The following is a 9,415-nucleotide window of genomic DNA, read 5'->3' on the forward strand; positions in this document are numbered from 1 at the left end:
ATCAGCGATCTTTATCTTGGGCGGTGATACATTCTTTTTCCTTTATGGTTATCCCTATATAAACCAAGTGTTTCCTCTAATACGGGCTTTTGCCCTTTTTATTTTTCGGTGAAAGGATTTTTTTTCCATAACTATTTTAAAGGTTTTCCCAAAGAAACCTTTTTGAAAGCCCAAATGTTGAAGGCATAAAAGAGAAATATACTTCCCTTTTTTAAAAAGTTTTTAAAAGTGGTTTTTCTGCGCTTTGAGTCACCTCCCCTTTCAGGGGCGAATAAGTGAGAAATAAAACCATCTTTTTTATTAACCTTTTCGACTTAGGTTCGTCCCTTTGGAATACGACAAGGCAAGCTGCAAAAAAAAACATTTTAAGAGAAAAATGGGGTGGTTTATCCAAAAGGTGAAAAATTTTCCCAGGAAAAAAACAAGTGACACCCAAAATTGCTCGTAAATCGCAATAAAAAGGAGGGGGCGGATGGGCGCGTGATGTGTGCCCGGTCCGTATCTGTCCGTAAAGGAGCTTTTGTAATGAGATTGTAATCGTATTAGTTTAGTAAGCATATTTTTTTTTTAAAAAATGCAGATATTTAATAAAAAAACCGTGGGATCCCAAAAATACTACATGATAAGGCGAGCCCAATCAAATATATACAAACACATCCCTAATGAACATTTAGCCCTTTTAGGGAAAGGGTCCGCCCAAATGGAAAAAAATAATGAAAAAAACACCCCCAAAAACCCCCTCTTTTTTCCCGTATCAAACCCTTGGACAAAAACATCGCTATTCACGATGACCATCTTTGCCCCTTAGGGGATCAGGGGCAGCACCGGGAGAAAAACCCCAAGGTCGATATTTTTTGTCAAATACTGATGAAGAAAACCCACACGGCACCCCCACAACACTCCCTCCCTGTCCTCCCACCCCAGTCCGGGGAAACCCCAGCTTTCCGATTTTTTTAAATGACCTTGCCCAGGAAATTTTTTGCGGGAAAAGATAAAACCCAAAAAGGAACATGAAAGTTATAAAGGGACATGCTTTCTCAAGAACCCACGGATTTCTTTTGCACACTTATTTTTAATAAGCCTTTTCCTTTTATAGAGGAAAGGGCGCGAGTTTAAACAGATGTATGATAACATGAAAAACAAAAAAAAAGGAGGAAGAGAAATTCAGATATTTGGGGTACCACAGACTATGAGAAAAACCCGGGTTCGAATGAACGGGCAGAAAAAAAACCTAAAAATTCAATTACACTTTTCTCCCTACAAAAGGTGGGGGAAAACTTTTGGGAAAACCAAATTTAAAACTCGTTTTTGTGCCACGACCCTTTTCCGGCCCTTGGTCGCTTGGATCCCCCAGTTTTTTTTTAAATAGAAAGGCTTTTTTAAAAAAAAAAATGGGGGACCCAAAGCGCCCAAAGGGGCCCGGGAAAAGGCGTCGTGGGCAAAAAATCGATTTTTTTAATTTGGGTTTTGGGCAATGGGACCCCTCACCTTGTTTTGGGGAAATTTTTAAATTTGAATTTATAGTTATTTTTTCTGTTTCATTCGAAGGGTTTTACTCATATCTGTGGTCCCCAAAAAACTGAATTGCTTTTCTTTTTTTTTGTTTTCATGTTTTTCATACATCTTTTTCATAAACTCGCCCCTTTTCCCTCTAAAAAAGGGAATGGCTATTTTAAAAAACAAGTGGGCAAAAAAATATCCGTGTGTTCTTGAGAACGCGCCCCGTGTCAAACCCTTACATGTTCCTTTATTTTTAATCGTCCTGAAAAAGGGTACACTGACAAGATCATAAAAAAATGGGGAAAGCTGGGATCCCCGGGACGGGGATGGGAGGACAGGGGGGTACGTTTGTGGGGTCTCGTGTGTTCTGTCTTCATCAGAAAATTCGACAACATATCGCCCTTTGGTTTTGCCCCCAGGGCTCCCACTGACCCCCAAAAGGGACAAAGAGGGGCTCGGAATAGCGATGTTGTGCCCAAAGGTTAGTTACGAAAATTTGAGGTTATTCGGGGGTTTTTTCCCCAAATTATTTTTTTTGCCTTTTTGGGCGGACCTTCCATTATAGGTAAAGGGTTCAAATTAGCAGGGTTTTAGTTATTTCCCGATGACTCGCCTTATCTTTGTAGTATTTATGAAATCACGTTTCTTTATTAAAAATACTGCAGTTTTTTTCCATACAATATGTTAGCAAACTATAGCAAAAATCTCATTCCCAAAAGCTCTTAAACTGGACAGATTACAACAGTCACACATCACGCGCACATCCGCCTCCTCCTTGTTATTGCGAGTGACGGGGAAATTTTTGTTTCGTCCTTGTTTTTTTTCCTGGTTTTATTATCCCCCCTTTGGATAATCCACTCATTTACTTCTAAGGTTTATTTCCCTTCCCTTTGTGGGTTTTTCAAGGTACAAAGCCAAAGTGCGACGGGTTTTAAATAAAACAAAAAGGGTTTAAATTACCCCCTTTTCGCCATGTAGGAGAGGTGACTAAAAAGCGCAAAAAATCCCAAACTTTATAAATTTTTAAAAAGAGGGAATGTATATTTCTCTTTTATGCCTTAAACTTTGATTTAAAAAGGGTTGTATTTTTTGGGAAGTCTTGAGATAGTTAGGAAAAAAAAAATCCTTTTTCACCGAAACAAAAAGGAAAAATTTGCTGTTTTAAAGGGGAAAAACCCGGGTCAAAATAGGTAAAACCATAAGGAGAAGAATGTTATCCCGCTAACGTTTAATGATCGCATGAAATGTTTAATAAAAAATACGGCGAGGTTGGGGTTAATGATAGTAAGTAAAAAATTTATTATTAATTATGACAAAAATCCCTTTTGTACTTTTTGGAAAAAGGGAAAAAAAAAAAAGGATGGGGACGGAAAAGGGAAAAAAGGAAAAGAAGGGGAAAAATGTAAAAGAAAAAGAAAAAGAAAAAAAGTAAGAAGGGAAAACAAATGTTTAGGGGTTAGTAGCCGGGGGGAAACCGCCGTTACCCCCTCCTGTTTGTTTTTGCACTTTACATTGATACCCATGTGTTGCGGCTCCCGTTGCCTTGACAAATTTAAAACCGTGAAAAAAAACCCTTTTTCATCTAGTATCTTATTTCTTTTTCTTCCTTACTTTTTACGTTTTCCCAAAAGGGAAAAATTTGGGTTGCCCCATGTCGAGGGTTTTTCTCTGATGCAAACACGACTTACGAAATCTCGGGGGAAGACAGGGCTGGGGGGGGAAATTTCCGTCCCATGTTTCCTTTTAATATATATTTTAATATATATATATATTTTATATATTTTATATATAATTTATTTGGGTTTTCCTTTTTTTGGCTTTCTTCTTTCAAATATTAAATTCTTGTTTTTTTCTCACCCTTTTTTCTAAATCATTGTAAAGGGAGCTCTGCACTGAGGCAATATAAAGCATCGCAATACCGGCTTTCGTTAACCCCCTTTTTGAGTTTATTGCCTGAATTTCATGCTGAAATTAAATTTTTGGATTTTGGACCTTCACTCCCCGACGGGGCCCCCGAAAGGGCTTTTCTAAAAAAATGACTTTTCGAGTCGTTTTTCCATTTTTTCCCGCGAGAAAGAAGGGAAATGCTTCTGGGAGTCCGCTTTGCCCTTCGAGTACTGTCCTTCCCCCGTCATGCCTCGCCCTTCGCCCCCTCTCTGAAATTTAATACCTCCCCCCCCCCCCCCCATCACCACGATTTCCCACCCCCCAAAAACCCATGGCTGTCCCACCCCCCCCTCTGCCTCTGCTACTGCGCGCTGGATATAAAGAGACACTTTAGCCCCCTTGGGGTTCAGTCTTCCACACCCAGGCACTATGGGGAGTACGGTTGGCTCGCTCGTTATTGTACTCTGAGTTTACTCTGTTTAAAAATGTATTCATTTTTTTTTATTTGTTACTTCTTTTTTTTGTATATTATATATATTATTATTATATATATATAAAAAATATATATATATTTTATATTATTTTAATATATATTATTATAAAATATATATCTTTTATTATTTTTTTTTTTTTAGAAACAGTTATTAAAAAACACTCCGATATTTTAAAAAGCGGTGAAAAGTGCACAGTGAGAAATTAGATTTTGGTTGTTTTTAAAAAGTAAATATCTTTCCATAAAATTTAGTTTATCTCGATTTTACATCTGCTACAGACATCTTATAAAAAACCCTAATCCCACCCCTTTTAGATACAGGGTGTAAAAAAATTTTTAAAATCAATTTCGGTTCCACTGGTGATAGTTTACGGTAGGGGGTTTTTTTGGCACAGGGAACGGATTCTTAAACACTGTTTGTTTCAAAAATTTAAAATCCTTTGGGATTCTGAGCTACTCTAGGGCGGCATGCATACGGCGCATGCACACTACCCCCCCCCCCCACCCCACAAGCACAAAACGTGTCTACATCTTTTTCCCCTCACGAACTCCTGTGAACCCCTTCCCCGCAGGAGACCCCCGGTAGCCCTTCTCGTACGGGCGGTCGCAGCCGTCTTTCCCAAACCCCCGGGAATACACCCACTGGGGAAAGTCTTTAGGAACCTCCCAAACCACAGGGGACGCAGAGGATTGGGTCACTGTGTTCTGGGCCCCCGCCACCCCAAACCCTCCCCGGGTAGGCAATGTTTTTTGGTTTAGACGTGGGGTTCTTTTGCGCTGTCCAGCGGTTAGGGGAGAAAGAAAAAACACTGTACTGTTGCTCAAAATGTGGGTTTTAAAATAAAGACAGAGAAAAAAAAGGGGAAACCGCAGCAACAGATACGGGTTTAGATTACACGGAATTGACGACGGGCGTTTACCATTACAAACCCAAAATTATGTCTTCTTTTTCTCAGGTTTCTTCCCCGACATCTTCGAAAAAAAACCCCGCGGATGCTGGTTTCAGCAGAAGGGCGGATGCAGGAGGCAGGGGGTTCCCGCGGGGGAAAATCACAAAGATTTCTTAAACCCGACTCTCGCGGGGCATCAGGGGGGCCTTTCCGGGTGAGCCGCCGCGTCCTTCCCTTCAGCATGGATCCGGCCCCCCCTTTGAGGCTTTTTTGCTTTGAAAAATATCTTTTGTAAATTCCCAAATCAATTTTCATTAAATTATGATTTTTATTATTTTTTTCATTAAATTTCCGTTATAATGGCAATGACAGTATTATAAAAGTAATGATAATATTTTTAATATTGTTCTTTTCTATTAATTGTGATGATCATGCAAAAAAATGTTAGGGGATGATAAAATAAAGGGGTAATAATAAGACCAAATTTTTGTTTTTTCAAAACACATCACAACACCCCCACCAACAAACCCACACACACACCCCACACACACACACACACAAACCAAAAAAACACACAAACACGCACACACACACAAAGCCCCACACACACACACCCACACACAACCACACCACACACCACACCCCACACACCAACACACACACAACCCCACCCAACACCCCACACACACAAACCACCAAACACACCCCCACTCCTCACACCACACACACAAAAAACCCCAAAACACACACAGTCACTCACAAAACAAACCCCCCACACACACACACCCAAACACCAAAACACACACAACACACACAAAACCCCCACACACACACACAAAACACACACAATAATTTTATAATAATTATATAAATATATATAATATATATATATATTATTATTAATATGTGTGTGTGTGTGTTGTGTGGTGTGTGTGTTCTGCCCTTATTATATTATATATATAAATATATATATATATATATATATATTATAAATATAATAAAATATATTAAATTTTACATATAATATATATCTATATTTTCTAAATATATCTATATCTATCTATCTTTTTATCTATATATCTAAACTATCTATCTACCCCCAAAAAAAAAAAACTATCTATCCTTATATATTTATATATATATATATATTATATAATATATATATAAATATATATATATACATTTATATATATATTTTATAAAATATATATATATATAATATATTTTATATATATAATATATTTTATATATGTACATGCCCCGTTTTATATAAAACTTACCACATGATCCCCTACAGTGTGGTGTGTGGGTGTTTGTGTGTGTGTGTGTGTTTTGTGTTGTGTGTGTGTGTTCATATATACAAATTTTATTTTTTACTTACCATATGAATGTATGTGTATATTGTTTTATATATGCAAAATATAAAATATATGATATAACTATATATATATATATATTTTTTATATTATATAATATATATGAATACATGTATAATTTTGTTTTTTACAACATATGTATGTATACATAAGTGTACATACAAATTTTGTTAAAACATAATATGTAAAAATTCTTAAAAGTATACGCATTTTGGATGTATATATGTTTTTATATACAATATTTTATATAATATATATATATAATATATAAAAATATATACACATATTTTTCAATATACCATGTATGTAGAGAGAGAGAGAGGGGGGGGGGAGGGGTGGGGAGAGAGGGGGAGAGAGGGGAAAGAGAGGAAGAGGGAGAGAAGAGAGAGAGAGAGAGAGAGAGAGAGAGAGAGATAGAGGATGAGAGAGAAGGAAAAAAGAGAAAAAGGGGGAGGAGAGACAGATAGATAGATAGATAATAGTAAAATAAAAACAAAGAAGAGGGAGAGAGGGAGAGAGAGAGAGAGAAAAAGAGAGAGAGAGAGGAGAGAGAGGGGAGGAAGTAGAGAGAGAGAGAGGGGGGAAAAAGAGAGAGAGGGGGGGAAGAGGGTAGAGAGAGAGAGAGGGGAGAGAGAGAGAGAAAGGGGAAAAAAAGACAGCCGGGGGTTAAAAAGGAAGAGAGAGAGAGAGGGGGAAGAGAGAGAGATAGAGATAGAGAGAGAGAGAGGGGAGGGAGAGAGAGAGAGAGAGAGAGAGAGAGAGAGAGAAGAGAGGGGAGAGAGAGGAGAGAGGGGGGGGTGGGGGAAAAAGAGAGAGAGGAAGAGAGAGGGCAGACAGACAGAGAGGAAAAAGAGAGAGAGAGAAGAGGGGAGAGAGAGAGAAAGAAAAGAGAGAAGGAGATATATATAAAATATATAAAATATATATATAATTTTTATATATATATATATATATATATTAAATTTATAGAGAGAGGGGAGAGAGAGAGGGGAGAGAGAGAGAGGGAGAGAGAGAAAAAAGGAAAAGAGAGGAGAGAGAGGAGAGAAAGAGAGAAAGGGGGGGGGGGGAGAGAGAGAGAGAGAAGGGGGAGAGAGGGGAGAGAGGAGAGAGAGAGAGGGGAGAGAGAGAGAAAGGGGGAGAGAAAGGAAGGAAAAGGAGAGAGAGAGGAGAAGGAGAGAGAGAGAGGAAAAGAGAAGAGAGAGGAAGAGAGGAGAAAGAAAGAGAGGAGAGAGGAGAGAGAGATAGAGAAAGATAGGAATAGATGATTTGAGGGGGAGGGAGGGGGGGGAAGGAGAAGATAGGAAAAAAGAGAGAGGGGAGAGAGAGAGAGAGAGAGAAGGAGAAGGGGAGAAGATAGAGAGAGAGGAAGAGAGAGGGAGAGAGAACTAAGAAGAGAGAGAGAGAGAGAGAGAGAGCGAAAGAGAGGAGAGAGAGAGAGAAATACAGCATTTAAAAACAGTCCAGAATGCCCCTTGACCCCGAAAGTGCTTCCCCGGAAATTTCCATTTTTCCCCCGGCTAGGCCAAACCCCATGAATATTCCTTCCAGAAAAAATCCCTCTTTGTGATAAAGCGCGGAGCTTTTCCGGCGAAAAAAACCAACCCTTCCAATTTTCTCAAGTTGCCGGGTCTGTATGTCAAAAAGTAATGAGGTTGAACAGAATTGACATCTTGGGCTTTTTACCTGAGGGTCGTTTACCAAAAAGTAATCAAACTTTTTTCAGTCACAACGAGGTTCTGAGATAAGACCTTTAAATTTTTTTTCTTTGGGGGTTTTTTCATTTTGAAAAATTAGAAATTTGAAATGGATACATACACAGAAATTAAAATCATACATACAAGAATACAAAATACTACACAGAAAAACTTTAGAAAGGATACCCTAGACATACACCCCGCAAAATGCACACGCACACACACACCACACACACAAAACCCCACACACACACACACACTACACCCCCACCCCGCAATATATTATATATAGTATATATATTTTTATAATAAAATTATATAAAAATTTTAAAAAAAAAATATATATATACATATTTAAAAAATATATAATATATATAAAATTTAAAATATATTATAAATAAAAAATATAATTATATTATAAAAAATTCTTGGGCAAATTTAAAGCAATTAGAAAATAGACGTTACTATACAGTGAATTAAATAAATTTTAAATCAAACCAAAAATTTTATTAAAATATGATTATTGTAAAAACCCAAAACTAAGGCAATTGTTCTGAAAAAAATAAAAAATTATAAATGCTCATTTCTTCCACACTTAAAACACGTGTTATAAAATAAAATATTTATATATATAATTTTATATATAAAATTATACATATATATATAATTTTATTAATATAATATATATATATATATATATAAAATATATATATAATATATATATATATATAAATTTTATATATATGTATTTTATATATATATATATAATATATATTATTAATTTATATATAATATTTTATAAAAATTGGATATTATATATTATAATATATATATATAATATATATATTTTTATATAATTTTAAATATATGTGTGTGTGTGGTGGGGTGTGTGTGTGTGTTGTGTGGGGTACCATATATATTGGGATATTATATATTATTTTATATATATATAAAATAATACTATATATATAAAATATTATATATATATATATATACACCTATTATATTAAATTTCATATTTGTAGAATAAAAATATATATGTGTGTGTGTGTATTATTATATAGGAAGTCAGTAGCCCGGGTTTTTTGGCAACAGGGCCCCTGAACCGACAACAAGAGGGGTTTTTGGGGGTGTCCGGGACCTATGGGAAAGGACCAAAACTGCGTGTCTTTAGGGCCTTGATACTTCCAGGGTTTCTTATGGAAACGAAACCTGGACGCTTCCCGTGCCTTGGAGGGCTCGCCTTATGGCCTTTTGTAACAAATCCCTTTGCCCGGGTCCCTGGGGGACGTTGGGAAGGGCCACGTGCCAAAAACCCGGGGTTACACCCCGGGGACTGGCATGGGAAACCCGTTACTTGCCCCTAAAACCGGGGTCGCCAACTCAGGGTATATGGCCACCCAGCTCGCCTCCTATGGACCACCCCGCCCCCAGGGTTTTCTCTTGCAAACAACCCCCGGGTGGGGGGAGACCTGTGGGGGGTCCTAGGAGATCATGGGTTGGGCAAATCGAGAGACCTTTTCCTTTAGGAAATAGAGATGGGCCGTGTGCCTGCCTGGGGACTCCCTCGGGGAT

Source organism: Penaeus monodon, unplaced genomic scaffold (assembly GCF_015228065.2).
Source record: "Penaeus monodon isolate SGIC_2016 unplaced genomic scaffold, NSTDA_Pmon_1 PmonScaffold_2840, whole genome shotgun sequence".
Classification (NCBI taxonomy): Eukaryota; Metazoa; Arthropoda; class Malacostraca; order Decapoda; family Penaeidae; genus Penaeus; species Penaeus monodon.